Source organism: Vulpes vulpes, chromosome 16, assembly GCF_048418805.1.
Source record: "Vulpes vulpes isolate BD-2025 chromosome 16, VulVul3, whole genome shotgun sequence".
Classification (NCBI taxonomy): Eukaryota; Metazoa; Chordata; class Mammalia; order Carnivora; family Canidae; genus Vulpes; species Vulpes vulpes.
The window spans coordinates 94,859,007-94,875,823 of NC_132795.1; the positions used below are offsets into that span (position 1 = coordinate 94,859,007).

The following is a 16,817-nucleotide window of genomic DNA, read 5'->3' on the forward strand; positions in this document are numbered from 1 at the left end:
CTGCGTGGGGCCTGCTTCTCCCTCTGCCTCTCTCTCTCTCTCTCTCTCTCTCTCTGTGTAAATAAATAAATAAATAAATAAATAAATAAAATCTTTTAAAATAATAAATAAATAAATAAATAAATAAATAAATAAATAAATACGCTTTCCCAGATAACAACCGGGATGAAATATCCAGAAAGGCCCAGTGCCTCTATTCCTTTCCTGCTACTGAATCAGCAGGTCCTACACTACCTGCTTTGCCTCCTCCCATCACCCCAAAGGGGAGGCCGGTGCTGAGAAGGTCACCAGCTGGCACCTTGAGGAAGAAGGCCAGGTAGGTGGGTGCTAATTTACAGCATGTGGCCAACACCGTGGGCTTGGGGCACAGGGCTTTGCCCTGCTTCCAGCGGGTCCGACCTTGCCTGGTGCTTTTCACGGTGCTCGGCTGAGTCATTTCATCCTCACGGGCTTCAACTGCCTCGTGGGCCCAATGAGGATGCAATGAGCCGCTGGCTGTCCGTGGGGCCTGTGCGTGCCCGGGAGGCACAAGTGGCTCCTGAACTGAGGTCCCCCGACTGGCCACTGTCCTGCAGCAGAGGGTGACCAGCGGCGCCTGGACCCACCACCTTCTGCTCCTCCGTCGGCCCCACACTGGCATCCCTCTTGGCCCTCCAATCCCCTGGGAGGGCGGGTGACACGGCTGGCCCCGCTGCCCCCCACCGGGCCCGGGCCTGGCCTGCGTCGGTCCCATCAGCAGCGTTCCGTTGAATGGGCCTCTCACCTCCGAGATCACGGGAGCCCCCCTTCACCTGGGGACTCGGTGCAAAGGCGGCCACTGAGGTGGGCGGGCTGTTACGGGCACTTGCTCCCAGCTCAGGCCCTGCTGGTGGTGTGCTGGTGGCACTGGGAGGCACTGGGAAGAAATGAATCCGGGGGCATCACTGGCTTGCAACGGGCTGCCTGCTAAACCCGGGAGGGAAGCAGCTGGTGTCTGAGGTTGCTAGCTTCCGCTGATCCCGTTGGAGGGCCGTGTGACAGCGACGGGGACACATCCAGGTACGTGGGCTGAGGCTTGAGGGCCCCGCGCACCCCTGTGAGCTTGGACTCCTCACTTAGCGCTTGCCCGAGGAACCCCAACAGAATCCCAAGCCTGCCTGAGCCTCCCAAGTCCTTCCTTCTCATGGGTACACTACAACAAAACCCCCTGCCCTACCCCCTCTTTCAACCCTGCAATCTGCAAACGACGCTCAAGTGACTTTTCTTGTGTGGTGGGGAGACAAAAAGGGCCAATATCGTGATCCTGTCTGAATTAACGCGGGACCCTGCGCAACAGAGAGGTTGGGTGATTTGCCAAGGATCACACGGCGACTCACCGCTGTAACCACAAGACAAATGTTCATTTTCTCATCAGCAAATGTTTTGTTCTCTAGGCTGGATTATCTCCCGTAGACGCTCACCGTAGTCTCTGTCTTTTCTCTCGGGGCTAAAACACAAGCACATCGCACAACAACCACCCCCACCCCGCACCTACTCACCCATACACACGCATGCACGCACCCCTTTGTAGCTGAAACATTACCCCTAAGAGTTCTGTCCCTCAAACTGTCTGTCTGTCTCCCCCATCCACCCGCCTATCCCACCCAGCCACCATTCATGCCATCTAGGGTTGCCAGGTTTAACGAATAAAAATACGGGACACCCAGTGATACCTGAATTTTAGATAATCACAAATAGTTTCCTTAGTATTAAGTAGGGCCCAGGCAACATTTGGGACCTCGTTTTACTGGAACATTACTTGTTTTTTATCTGTTCAAATTTCACTGGGTGTCCTATGGGGTTTTTTTGTTTTGTTTTGTTTTTTAGATTTTATTTTTCTTTGAGAGAGAGAGAGAGAGAGAGGAACAGCAGAGCAAGAGAGAGAGCATGAGCTGGGGGAGCGGCAGAGGGAGAGGAAGAAGCAGGCTCCCCTCCGAGCCGGGAGCCCAACCTCGAAGCTCCACCCCAGAGCCCTGGGATCCTGACCTGAGCTGAAGGCAGATGCTTAACCGACTCAGGCTCCCTGTCCTGTATTTTTATCTGACAAATCTAATCCTATTGCAAGAACCTCTCCTCTGTTTTTTTCCCTAATTCTATGATTCCCAGATTCCACCTTAATCCCTGTCATCTTGGATCTCTGCTAAACATACTGCAGCCTATTTTCCACGTTTCCAAAGCCGTCCGGAGCCAGGGATGACTACGGACACCTCTCTGGAGCACACACTCGTGGTTTCCAGCCTGCATCCCCCATACACTTTGGCAAAGTGTTGGAATCCATCTAGAGGTCAATCCCTCCTCTGTAAAATGAAGGTTTCCACAGTTCCTAGTAATGGAGCGTTAACGTGTGATTGGTGTAGGCATCGCTATGTGACCCCTGCCTGGCCCATGGGACCGTGAGGGAAGTATGCTAAGGGACTGCTGGAAAATAGATCTACTTTTTGCTAATAAAACTATATACACGAGGAAGTACTTTTCTCCTCTGGATAGGACATTGTCTAGCATAATTCTTGGGATCCTGCAGCCAGTTTATACCCAGGAAGGGAGAGCTGCCCGGTGGACAGAGGGAGACCATTGGTATCGTTGGGAGTGTTGACGTACTGAATTTCCTATATCATGAAATAATAACTCTTTTTTCTACTTAGGCATTCTTCGTCTACTCCTGGCAACCCAAAGCATCCTTAGTGACACAGAATTCCAAACTGCACAGGAAAGAGACAACCTGAAAGGTGTTCAGTTCCCTTTGGATCTCTGCAAAACTACACATCCACTCAACGTATTTTTCATAGAATTTCAGGCAAGACGGTTCCTTTCACCTCCAATCTGTGAGCCATTTGTCACCTGTGATAGTATTTTTCTCTGCTTGGCTTGGGCTCTGTCCCTCCCTACAAGAGATGGGATTTCCCCTTGAGAAACGTCAAGGAGAACTGCTTCTTGCCCATATTGTCATTATGGAAGCATCCGTTACAAAGCGTGGAATAACAGTATAAAATCATATTTTCATCTAATATTTAAGGCACACCGGTAATGCTCAAATTTTCTAGTGCATCAGAATCACTGAAAAGAACTTGATAAAAATTCAGATTCCTAAGCTTCATCCCTCACTAGGAGTTTGACTCAGTAGGTCATGAGTGGGGAAATAGAAATTTGCTTTTTTTTTAATTAATTTTTTTTTTGCATTTTTAAAATTTAAATGCAATTTGCCTACATATAGTATAACTCCCAGTGGTCATCTCATCGTGTGCCCTCCTTAGTGCCGTCACCCAGTTACCCTTCCACAACCCTTTGTTTCCAGAGTTAGGAGTCTCTCGTGGTTTGCCTCCCTCTCTAATTTTTCCCACTCAGTTCCCCTCCTTTCCCTTATAATCTCTTTCACTATTTCTTATATTCCACGTATGAGTGAAACCGTATGATGAATGTCCTCCGATTGACTTATTTCACTCAGCATAATACCCTCCAGAAATTCGCTTTTTAAAAAAAGTGTACATGTGATTCTGATGCAGGTGGTCCATAGACGCGGGGTTGGGGAATAGTTAGCATAATAATTGTGGTTATTAGCCAGGAAGTGGTGAATCCAATATCGGCTCAAAGTGGTGGCTCTCGGCGTGCAGTCCCTGAGTCAGCAGGGCAGCATCTGTTGGAATCTTACTAGAAATGTTCACATTTGGGTCTCGACCTCAGACCCAAATCAAAAACTGTGTCTTTTAACAAAACTTCTGGGTGTTACCACTGCATGTGAAAAAATTAAGAACCACTGACTTAAACATCTGGGATGTCTCCTTGAAGGGGGAAAAAAAAAAAAAAAAAACCTTGAGATACCCTTAGTAAAATCTGGTTGGGATGAAAGAAGGGGGACAGTCGCTCCCTGTCGGCTCTAACTCAAGTGAAAGTAGGGCCAAGGTCACTAGCATGGTGTGTGAGGCATTAGGGGAGGCCTGGCCTGGCACCCAGAATGCCCACGGGGGTGTCTGACCATGGTCATCCTCTCACTCTAGAATGGCCTCATCTTTTCCTGAAAGCTGCTTGCTTCTTGGCCACCAGGGCAGATGGGATCCAGACCAGTTGCTTCTCTGCCAAAGTAGACACTTTGGTGAGCGTCTTCGGGGTGGCCAGGAGTCCCCGACATCTCATCTTCGGACGCACCCATCTCTAACTCTGGGTGATCAAGTTGGGCACAAGGGCAGTGCCATCATCTTCTGTGCTTTCTCCCCTCTGGGAGGGAATCCCTTCCAGGAAGGGGTTCTCTTGAGACTGAAAGTGTTCTCAACACCAGCCATGTGGGTTGGGGAGCACCTGAGGAGCTGTTACTATTCCTATCGCCACTTGTGCGTACTTCCGGGTTTCTTTGGTTGGATTCACTCAGACTACCGCTTTCTATGACAACCCTGCGATGACTCCACCGGACAATCCTGGGCTTTGGGGCTATTGGGTAAATTCTCCTGTTGAGCACCTCTTTGTGGTTAGAGACCTCAGAAATGGGTCTTGGCCAGGCAGGAGAACTGGTCAGCCTCCCGGGTTCGGCAGCAAGGGTTGGGATGCTCTTACTGACGTCTTCGGAACCTCAGTCCCGCCTGGGTCTCCTGGCTTTGCTGAGAAAAATGGGGCTTCTTGGGGGAGACCAGCTGCCAGCGCGGCTCTCAAACATGCTTCCCTCAACAAGAGCACTCACGGAGGCTGAGGGGACCTTCAGGGTTGCTCCAGGCCTGGGGGGCAGCTGCTCCTCAGGCTTCTTCTACTCTTGAGGAGAGATCTCAGGCCCTGCAGAGATTTCTGGCCGGCACCCAGGCTTCCTCAAAGGCTGGGGAAAGCGTCTGGGAGGCAGCTACTCTTTGGAATCGCTCCACTCCTTGCCCACACTTTCTGACCCCAAGGAAACATCTCGCTTGCCTTTAGCCCCCAACCCCTGCGAGCACTGGAAGGGCCCCCTATAGCAGCAGCACCTGAGAAACCTTCTCCTCAGGATCAAGGCTCTCTCAGCCTGGAAAGACTTGGTGCTTGACTTCAGGCCTCACGAAGATCTGGGAGGATGAGCTGGGGCAGGACCCACAGACACCTAACCCTCCAGATGCGAGCTCTGTGAGCCTGAGGCCTCATGGACTAGAAACTTCACGAAGGCTGAGAAGGACCCGCTGGAAGGCCGCGTCCCCAGGGCAATACGCCCACCGCCCCAGCTCTCTCCAGCCTGAGGAGGCTGCCTGGACGTCGTTTGTCCCCAGGGGGGAAGCGGGACATCGTGGAGGCAGAGCACTGCACCACCCGGTAGCAGCACCTGCTGGGAGACGGTCATGGTTGTGCAGCCCCCCAGACACTGATTGCTCGGCTTTTGGCCCCAAGATATTCTCGGCAGCCTCGCAGCCTTTTGCTGCTCATGGGCAAGTAGAAGACTTCACATTCCCGGGGCAGGATGACTGGAAGGTTCAACACCGTCACGCATACCTATGCGTCCTTCCGGGGGGGGGGGGGGTCGCTGCAACAGTGAAGGCAACCTCTCTAACCTGGTCTCTACTGGGACTAGGGGGGCAGCCTCACTCTGTCCCACCCAGGAACATTTCCAACAATCTGAATGAGGGGGGATGGCTTTGCCGTCACTCCCTGTTTACTGAGGTCAGTGAACCAGATTTAAACCCTGTTTAATGCTGGATGACTCACTTCCTAAGTCCTCAAATGCTTTTATATGCTACAGGTGCTGTAAGGATCAAGCGCTTGGCATCTGAATGCGTTATTCTTCTACAGAGCACTTCATTCATTTTGCCGACCAGAAGGGACATAAAATTCGCGGCAGAGACTCACCCATCAGTATCAGAATATAAAAAGGCCAGGGGTTTGGGCTTTAGAAGGTGCTAGCAAATACAACCTGTCCTCCGCAGTGCAGAGCTCCAGGTCAAGGGGAAAGGCAGACCCGGGCATCGGATCCAAAACGATGGCAGTCACCTGTCCTTTGTTCAGGATTTCGTGAATTCCATCAGCTAGATCAGCGGCTCTTTGAGATTCTGCTCCTCTCAAAACAGACTTTTGCTTAGCTTCATTTTTCTGGGTAATTGCATCGGTGGCATTGCATTTATTCTCCAAAAACAGGCCGTGTCTGATTCTCATAATCCCAGCCCAGTAAACGGTTTGTACTTGTTATTTCAAACCCATTTTTCCACCAACCTGCCATTGCCAATGCTTTATTCATTAGAGGCTCATTAATTAAGAGGGTGCATTACCTCATCAGGTTTGTCTTTACCATGAATTGGTAAGATACGTCATTGTCACTGATAAACTGGCAAGTAGAGACTTACAAAACCCCTCCAGATCGCAGATCCATGCCCTGCCATTTGCCTTTAAAATTCTCCTTATCCCACGCATAAAGTGACAGCTTCAAAGGCAAGGCTAAACAATTTTGCCAATTTTGGTTTAAGCCAACCAAACTCTGACAAGTGACTTGTTTGAAACATATTCCTGCTTCTTTAATAAATGTTACATTAACTCTTTAGAGTTTAAGATTCTGGTTCAAATCTTCTGGAGGTATTTTTCACCGCTCTGATGAATGTGTGGGCGATTGATGCAGAGGGCTGTGGAAAAAGAAACGGGAAAAAAATAAAAAAATAAAAAAGAAATAAAAAGAAACAGGGGACACAGACACCAAGCTTGTTTTGGCTTTGACAACCCTATTTCTCAACCCTGCACACATTCATCCTGTGACTTCATGGTGTTCGGGGCCTCCCTGCCACTTCCCTTTGGTCCACACGCACCTGCATTTCACGAAACATGTGGTAGGCTCAGCAGGTGAGGCACTGTGCCCCAAAGACGAGCGTCCTGATGACACATGGTAGGATCCAGCCTCCGACTATTGGACTGGACTCTCCCTTTTAACCCGACCCAGCCAGGACCGGCCTCCCAGGAGTGACGTCCAGATCGTGGGAAATCTCCAGTGCTGCCCATTCTGCATAGTGCTTCGAGAAGTCTGTGACTGGGAAGACTTATATGTTGTCTTTTATGAATAAACAAACAGAAGGGGCCAGTCCCAGATCTGACAGGATGTCAGGCCCTCAGTGGGAAGGATTTATAATGAGCTGCCAGGAAAACGCACCAGGCCGATAGCTTGAGTCTGGTCCTTAGATACACTTGTTTGCTCCCATCTGAAGCAGGTAGTTAGGCCTTTCTGCTCAGCTGACTCAGGAGCATTGGCGTTGCCAGCAAGAGCAGAAGTGGCTTTAAGAATACTCCCTACCCATCTTTGGTTTGCTACTGAGCCTGAAGTGCTTGTGACTCTTATGCAGACAAAAAAAAAAAAAAAAGGAGCTGAAGATCAGAAGAGCAATGGAGAAGATCCTGCCCCATTTTGGCCCAGGATGAAAAGTAGATACTTTCTGTGAGAAGTGGGAGCCATGTCTCATTCTCTAGCGGTACCACCCTGAGGTGGTGGGGTCTCTAGACCGTCTTCCTTGGGAGGAAATGAAGTGCTTTAGTGAAGGAAATTAGTACTTTGATGAACAGCATGGACTCTGAAGCCAGTATGTCTCGGTTAAAATCCCAACCCACCACTATGGAACTACTACTACTACTATGGGCCTCGTTTTTTTGTGCCTCAGTTTTTTTCATATAGAAGAAGCACTTTTCTTATCTGTAAAAGAGCAATAATAAAAAACCCAATCTCATAGATACATGCGAGGATTCAATGAATTAATTCATGAAAGATACTTAAAACAACATGTGGCTCGCAGTAAGCCCTCTGGAAATAGCGGCTACTATTATTTATGTTCAAAATTAATAGATAGCCCCATGGACAAGTTTGGCATAAAATCAACAGACGCTCTTGCCTTCAAGGGCCAGCATGTGCTTGGGCAGGGAGGATACTGTGGCTACTATGTGGGCTGAAGACAAGACAGCCTTTGTCCCAGTTTCTGGGCCCCACATTAGCTTCTAGGATTCAAGAGATGCAGGGTCCCCCACCTTACAGAATCCTGAGTTTGAATTTGCTAGTAATCCTGCAGGATGGAACATATGCAGTAATTTAGAGGAAAGAGAAAGAAATGTGACATGTTCTGCACTTTTGAGTTTTACTGCAAATTTCACCCTGATCCACTAATAGTGGGCCATCTTCCTATTCTCTCTTTATACAAAGCAAATTTAAGGTATCACTGAAGACATTTATTTGCAGAGTCAACCTAATTACAGAGAAATCTGACAATCCAGACTAATGCAATCTAGGAGAGAGGCGTCAGTGGGAGAGAGAAGTTTTTTTTCCTAGGAAGCAGAGGGACAAGTGGTATGAGATAGGGAACAAGGGTCGTTCACAGTCATGTTAACATGAAGGGACAATTTTTTCAACAAATGGCACTGAGAAAACTAGATATCCACTTGCAAAAAAATGAAGTTAGGCCTTTGTCTCATACCATATACAAAATATTAACCCCAAATGAGTTAAAGATCTAAAGATCCAGAATTATAAAACTCTTAGAAGAAGATAGGAGAAAAACGTCATGGCATTGGGTGTGACAATGATTTTAAAAGCACGAGGAACAAAAGCAAAATTCAACAAATAGAACTACATTAAACTTCAAATTTTCTGTGTATGGAAGGACACCATCAAGATAGTAAAAAGAGGGATTCCTTGGGTGGCTCAGTGGTTTGGCACCAGCCTTCAGCTCAGAGCGTGACCCCGGGGTCTTGGGATCGAGTCCCACATCGGGCTCCCTGCAGGGAGCCTGCTTCTCCCCCTGCCTGTGTCTCTTCCTTTCTCTGTATCTCTCTGTGTCTCTCAGGAATATATAAATAAAATCTTTTTTTAAAAAAAGAGAGAGAGAGAGAGAAAAGAGAGTAAAAAGATCACCTATGGACTCAGTGAAAATAGTTGCAAATCCTATGTCCAATCAGGGATTCATATCTAGAAAGAATTTCTACCACTCCACAACGAAATAGCAAATAACCTGATTAAAATTGAGCAAAAATTTGGATAGACATTTCCCCAAAGAAGACGCACAAATGGCCAACAAGTATATGAAATGATGCTCAACGTCATTAATCATTTCAACACAATACCACTTCACACCCGTCAGGATGGCTACTTTCCAAAACAGGAACATAAACAACCCGAAAATAAGAATGTTGGTGAAGATGTGGAGACTTTGGAACCCCCGTGCACTTTTGGTGGAAATTAAATTGGTACTGATGCTATGGAAAGCAGCATGACTGTTCTGCAAAAAATTAAAAATAGCACAATGATATGATTCAGCAATCCCACGTCTGCATATATACGGAAAAGAATTGGAAACAGGGTCTGAAAGAGATACTTGCATAGCTGTGTTCGTGGTAGCATTATTTGCAATATCCTTTGACAGATGATTGGGTAAGCAAAATGTGGTAGCCACATAACATAGAATATTGGTCAGCCTTAAAAAGGCAGGAAATTTTGTCACGTGCTACCACAGGGATTAACTTTCTGGATGTTAGACTAAGTGAAGTAAGTTAATCACATGAAAAAAATTGTTTGATTCCTCTTATATAAAGTACTTAGATTGGTAGTTACCAGGCGCTGAGGGAAAGAAGAATTGGGGAGTTGTTTGATGGGTATAGAGTTTCAGATTTGCAAGATGAGAAAGTTCTAGAGATCTGTTGCACAGCAATGTGAATATCCTTACTGCTACTAAACTATACACTTAAAAACAGTTAAGATGGTAAAAATAAAAAACAGCATCAAGAAACAAAACAGGGGAGAGGCCAATTTTAAGTAGTCAAGCCGCCTAAGTTTCTCTAGGAAAGCAAAGTCTCCAGCTGCAGTGATAAGGTCACAGAGGCAGACCCAACACCGGAGCCCAGACGACTGGCTTTCTCTCTGGCTCCTTCTTGATGTCTACGGGGTTTGTGTGACTTGAGTGCAGAGCCTCATTCAGGAAGGTCTGCAGGTTGTGTTCTCCGGGAGCAGACTTGATGATTATGAAGACCGTACAGGAAGTTTAGTAGGGATCAGAATAAATGTGGGATCCGGGGCCTGCTTTCATCTCCTAACTGGTCTTCCTAACTGTACACTATCACGATGGACATAGACTTGTGCCAGGAATTAAACGGCATATTAAATGAGATGTAGACGTGAGGCTTTTCTCACATGGACTGTCGGTTCCTCTGGCCCACAGCGGACGCTTGATAATTATTTGTTAACTGCTCAGTAGAGTCACATGGACAGTGTGACTAAATTGAGAAATCACTAATGTTTGTTACTTGCTAAATTGAGGTAAATACCCTCTAACTAACTGGTTAGTGGATAATTAACAACTCGTTAGTTTGCTTAGAGTGGTGAAACTGGCTCTGTATATATTGCCTGGGCCTTTCCTCCTCCTTCCCCTGAGATAGCCTCATTTCCTGATGATATGAATTCAAAGGAGCCCGTGTTTACCTTTACTTCAGGAGTTAAGTTTTGCTCAAGAATTAAAAGGGAGATTTCAGAGGTTTACTCAGACCACGACTGAAGCCATAAACTTAAAGGTATATAGCTTCATGGGCTACGGGTTTCATAATAGAAAGAAGTAGGTATTATATATAATTTTTCATTATTAATTAATATAACAAAGTCCAATGTAGATGTTAGGAAGTATCTTAAGCAAGTTATAATTTTCATCTCCCTAATAGCACTTCACATGCGTAGGCATACTGCGGGCTTTGACATTTGGAGTTATGAGTACTGATGTTTTTCTTTTACTTTCAAGGAAATGGAAAGAAGATATTTCTAGAACTACCAACACGTGACTATTTTTCATTCTTAAGGATAATCCAAAGAAAAATCCTCTTTATTGAATTACACAATTAAAATATTCTCAAAATTACCTCCATCACCTCTAAATAGTCTTTGGGGCATCCGATTATTGAGTTTAGGTAAGTTTATCGGGCTCTTCTACTTCATCTTAAATATTCCACCTCTATTTAGTTACGAAATCTAACAAAGCTAAGTGTGAATCCTGAAGGCACCGCAGGGAGCTATATGATCTGGGGAGGGTTATCTGACCCTCCCACTCTTCTATAACATGGAGCTATTGATCACGTCATAAGGGTGTGTAGAGGATATAAGTTGCTTAGTATAGTGCCTAGCACAGAGTAAGCTTTAGATTAATATTAATTATTATTAGTAACGGTAGCATCCTTATTACTACTAAGGAGAGGAATGGGACTACGTACTCCCTTTCAGTTTTAAAATGCTAGGAATTTATGTTCCAGACTAAATCGATTTAAGATTTGAGAAAATTCCAACAAGGTCACCTGTTGGGGAGAATTAGTCAACTCCAAGTATATTGAACTTAGAAAAATTCTCTATCATTGACTTTCAGAAAAGGAAGCTCTCCAGCCATTGTTCAAAACCAGTTTCAAAGAATACCACTCAATGCCACAATACAAACACGTATCCCATTAAAAAGAAATAGGGTCGGGGATCCCTGGGTGGTGCAGCGGTTTGGCGCCTGCCTTTGGCCCAGGGCACGATCCTGGAGATCCGGGATCGAATCCCACATCGGGCTCCCGGTGCATGGAGCCTGCTTCTCCCTCTGCCTATGTCTCTGCCTCTCTCTCTCTGTGATTATCATAAAAAAATTTTAAAAAAATGTTTAAAAAAAAAAAAAGAAATAGGGTCGCCTTATTTAAAATTGTCCTTAAGCATATAGTCATGTTTTTAAAAATCAATCCTATTTCCAAAGTCATGCTTTTTTACTTTTGGGGTTTCAATTGGACCTCATGGCATTGGCATCATCTTGTATACCCTTTACTAACGTCTCTCTAGAACTCTTGACTTCCCTCCAGTACCCATAGGAGCCCAGCTGGGAGAATGAACACGGAACATTCTAGTGAAAGGGAATACACGAAGGGAAAACATACACACACTCACACACCGGTATGTGCGTGTCTATGTGTGCAAGTGTACACACACGTGCGTGCACACAGACGCATTTTTGGAAGCTGAAATCTCACCCGAAAAGGCCTCTGATTTTTCTTGCACCACGATGAGGCCAACCCCAGTCTAGGTTTCCTGATGTCCATGCGCAATGCTACTGAGCTTACAACGTGCTTTAAGTCTCTAACAAAAGTCTTGGCAACTTGCTTCCGGAGTTTCTCAAAGCCACAGCAGTTCTTTCTTGCTTTTAATGAAATTCCTTTCTATTTCTCCAGGTATGACTCCCCTTGGACCAGCAGGGCATATTTTCTCCTTGAGTTAGGACAGCTTATGACAAATAATGATGAGGAATCAATAGACAGGAGGGAAATATTGGGTGAGAGGCTGAATGAATCTCTGAGATAAATTATTGACCATAGGCATGGCCAGTTCTCCTTTCACTTATATGTTCGTATTCCATCTCACTAACAACCTGAAAGAAAATCAAATATTTTGTTTGGGGGCTTCACTAATATCAGCAACTTTTACTATCTTAATGGCATTTTTATTGATCTCAGCTTTAATGGGAGCTGTATATATTTGATGTTGGTCATTTAAAGTAGAGGTGAGTAATAGACTTCCCCACTGAGGATCATAAAGCAGCTCCTTGTCTGGCAAGCACGGGAAGCAAATAGAAGACAGCATTTAATCTACTGTTCTACTGCAGTTATCAGGGACTGAGATGAAAAAAAAAATTAAAATGTAAAGGTTGGAGCTTCCCCACCCCTTTGTTTCCTCCTCCCTGTTCCCTACCCCCCTTCACCCCTCCCCATGCTGACTCCTGGGCACACTGGTCATCAGCAGACTAACAACAAAAGGCCATTGGCGCAATGACCTTGGCTGTGGCATCACGCACTGGAGGAAAGAAATGAAGCCATTAGACTGAGGCAGGAGAACAGGTTATAAATCAAGCCATTTCCAATAAGCTGCCGTAATGGCCATCCATCATTGCCAGCACGGCACACAGCAGACCATGGAGACACTAGAGCTGCTAAAGCTGAGACATAAACAATAATAATCCGGGCTTGATGTTTCAGCCCTTCAGGAAATTTAGGGACATTTGCTTTTCTTTTGTTTGTCAGAGGTGATATTTAAAGCATAAGATGTAATAAATAGAGGATAGGTGACACATTGGTACAGTTTACAAGCATTGCATTCTGGGTGTGATTAAAGGAAGAATAAAAAGTTGAATTCTAAAAATAGCCACTGCTTCTGGAAGAAAAGAGCAGACTCCGAAACAAATAAACAAAACATCACAATCTTCGTGGGATAGTGGCTAGACGTTTTTAGCATAGGTTGATAGGTCATTGCTTTGAGAGTTATAGCAGTTTATGTTATTGGCATAAAACACAACAGTACTAGATCACGGTTTTGCCTGTATGAGGAAAAAAGAGAGCTGAACGGGAATCACGTTTGTATTTGGAACCAGGTTACAAGTGGTTAATTGGGATTACGCATGCAGAAGTCGTGCTTTTTAATAATATCGGATTGCTCACTTCCAGGGACAGTCCACTATGGCATATGACCTTATGGCAAATATTTCAAAACAATGTTGTCAACATTCTAAGTGCACTCAAGATTGTGTACTGTGGCTTTGGGGGGGAAAATGCCAGGCAAAGAACTAGCTGTTCTAGTATGTCTGAGTTGTTCTGAAGGTCTTCAAAATGATTTCCTCAGGTTATTAGGATTTTATTTCAAAGCAGTGCCCATCAGATATCGCCATCCAGCATGTCTTTCCAGGTTTCTCATTTCTCCTCCACAATGCTTTCCCATCTCTATTTTGATTTGATTACGCAAAATATCTAGTCCATATTTTTTATGTTATGTGATATTCCCCACTACAAATAATAATGCCTGTTTTCAAAAAATAAATTTCAGATCATTAAAAGCAGCTAAAGGGGTTGGATGGTCTTAAAATTCATAAGATGACCCTTACGGATTACGATGCTATTTCAAACTACTTGGTAATGTATTAGAGAACTTGTCTCATACCAAAAGCCAAGAGCAATTAAATTAAGCATAACTGAGAGACATGTTGTGACAACAACAGAATGTTCCAAAGAGCACTTCTTGGAAATATATGGGGGAACTGCAACTTTCCTATCAAATCGCTCACTGTACTTTTAAAGCTCCAAATGTATGCAAGTCTTACAGGGTGTTTTTGCAATAGCTATAATGCAAATACACGAATAAAGCAAAATGAAGTCCAATCAAATAGTGCGGTAATTGAAGTGAAAACACATGATGTATGGAAATTACAATGCATTTCAATAGAAATAAATCAGCTCCAGCCAGTTAAGAGGATTCAGTCTCATTTACTTTGTTTTCATCCTAAACTTACGAGCCATAAAAAAGGGAAAATGTTCACCTAGATTCGTACACTTTGGTGAGCCACTGGTATCAGAATAGAATGTTTTAATTATATTTTCAGAACTGAGTAGGGTAAGGTGATGTACTCTACAACAGATCAATGCAGGCAATCACCATTTTTCTTTCTGGTTGAAAAATAGGACTGCCAATTGCATGTTTGGGAACTGATTAAAATAGCTGAAGAAGCTGAAGATGCTTAATCAGATCCATTTAAACACGTAACATATCTTGATTCCAACTATGCCTGGGACATTTGTCCGGGATGAGTCCATCTTTCCTGACAATTTTTTTTTTTTAAACCGATTTTTCTTAGAAGAAAAGATGCCTTTTGACTTCCCTGCCATGAAGGTACAATCTGTCCAACTGTTAGAAAGGGGAACTGGAAATGACTTTTTTCCTCTTGTTTTTGTGCCATCCTATCAAATTTGCCCTCTCAGCTCAATGGGGAAGTCTAACTCGGTTTGTCCCAGACTTCTCAAGAAAGTTGGCATAAATTTTTAATGGTTTGTCTAAATATTCCTATAATTAAGCATCTGAGGATGTTTTAATACAAACGTAATAGATTTGTTTTCTCATGAGCTGCTATTTAAATAGTCATTTATAATAAATATTTATAAGTGTTTATAAATAAAATATTAATTGCCTGAAATGACATTTTAATGTGGTGCTAACCATCGGTGAAATGCTGCATAGCACAAGACTGCCTTACAAAATGCTTTGGAGGGTCTGATTCCTCATTGGTTCCACCAAAGTGGTCTACGGGACAGGTGCGGCTGTGGGGGTGTTTCTAGGGCTACTCTTGGACAGAAGCAAAGATCCTCCAGATATTAGGATTGCTAGAAGTGCCAAGCCATGAACAACTCAACGATCTCTTTCCTTTTTTTTTTTTTTTTTCCTGCATAGACACTCCACTAGAAATGGGAAGATCTAGGCTATTACTAATGCTTTGTATGATGGAAGATCCCATTGCCCCCTCTCAGACACTTGTTCCGAGGATTGCAGTCTCCCTTTTTCGCTGGCTCTCTGGATGTGAGACCTTTCATAAGTAAAAGCACAAAGGCTTGACTGATATCCAGGCTGCTTACAGCTTGTGCAACTAGGTGTCCTATGCCAAGGCCAGATTGGATTACAAAACGGTAGATAAGGAGACAGGAAGAAAGGACTGCAAATAGCCTCTACTAAGCTGTGTTCTGGATAAGAAAGAATAAAGGACTAATGATAGCCTGGTAGCCTGTTGAAATTTCTTTTTAGACTGAGTATCTGTCTATTACCTATTCAGAAGCAAATGGAATCTCTATGGGCCTCAAAATCTCCATCTGTGAACTATGAAAATAAATGTATGCTACTTACATATTTTTTTAGGGACACTAATGATAGCAACAGTTTATTTTTATTTATTCATTAATTGATTCAATTCATAAACTTCCACCATCTGCTACAAAGATTCAATTAACTAATTGTTATATCCCAGTTTGCAAGTATAATATATTCTGGAAGTGCTAAAATGGTGGAGGCAGCAGGGTGCACGAGCAAGGTTGGATTTTTTTTTTTTTCTTAGAAGAGTCTGTCTCACTTTGGCCTCGCACTTATCTCCAAGAAAATCTGAATTTTGTGTATCTTCTTTGAATCTTTGTTAAGTAAAAGGAAGTGTACCCAGTGGGCAATGACAGACTTTGATTATTGGCTTAGCTGTAATGTGTGCCATCTGCTGTCTTGAATGAATTTTCTAGTATCTTTGAGCCTCAATTTCTGCATTTAATAAACTGAAGAAGTGGGATTAGGTGCTGATACTGGTAAGAATATTAATGCCTTACAGTTATTTAATTGTTTGTTATTTAAAAACTTTCTGTGGTTACGATATCTAATTTGATTATTTTAATCTGGTTATTCTAAAAACCATCTAAAAAGAATGGAATGAAGGCAGGTCTTATGAACCCCAATGTGACAAACGATGAGGCTGAGAAGCGTCAGGATGTTGTCGTGCATCGATACCACTAGTAGGGGACAGCCAAGGACTGAAATCTGAGCACTCGTCCTTTTTTTCTTTTTTTAACTTTTAAGTAATATTGTTTTTCTAATTATAAAGCAGATTCCAAAGGCACGTTTTGTAAGTAGGAGGTCTCCAAAAGCTCCTTCACTCAAAACTTCTATATTTCCGTCATTCCTACCTGATCCGTTTGTCCTTTGACCACGTTTCGGTAGAGTCCTCTGAAAGGCTTTCTTGTTTCTGTGGGTCTTTGGGAGTTTTCTCTTTTCCCCTCTACCCAAGGCAGCATCCATCGTCAAGGATGCAGTTCGGTTGAAAATACGAGCCCCTGAGAAAGACAACGCAGGAAAGGTAGAGCTGCAGCGTGTTAATTTGACATCAGTGATGTTATAGTTGAGAATGCTGCCATTACGAGGACTTGAAAATGTTTTTGGCTGCTGCTAAACCTTATTATTTACAATTCATTTCTTGTGAGTCGCATCCCAGTATTCAACGTGCAATCTGCCAATTGCATTGTATCAAGTTTCATAAAAGAAGGCAGTAAACATA

The 16,817-nt window shown here is 44.1% G+C and overlaps 1 long non-coding RNA gene across 1 annotated transcript; it reads right to left on the bottom strand.

Moving 5' to 3' along the window:
• Positions 1-6,439: 6,439 nt before the first annotated feature.
• Positions 6,440-16,537, bottom strand: LOC140595877 (uncharacterized). The gene is made up of 2 exons (XR_011997820.1): positions 16,450-16,537; positions 6,440-6,569 (listed from the first exon to the last, which is right to left on the bottom strand). It is a non-coding gene; the product is annotated as an uncharacterized lncRNA (long non-coding RNA).
• Positions 16,538-16,817: the final 280 nt, after the last annotated feature.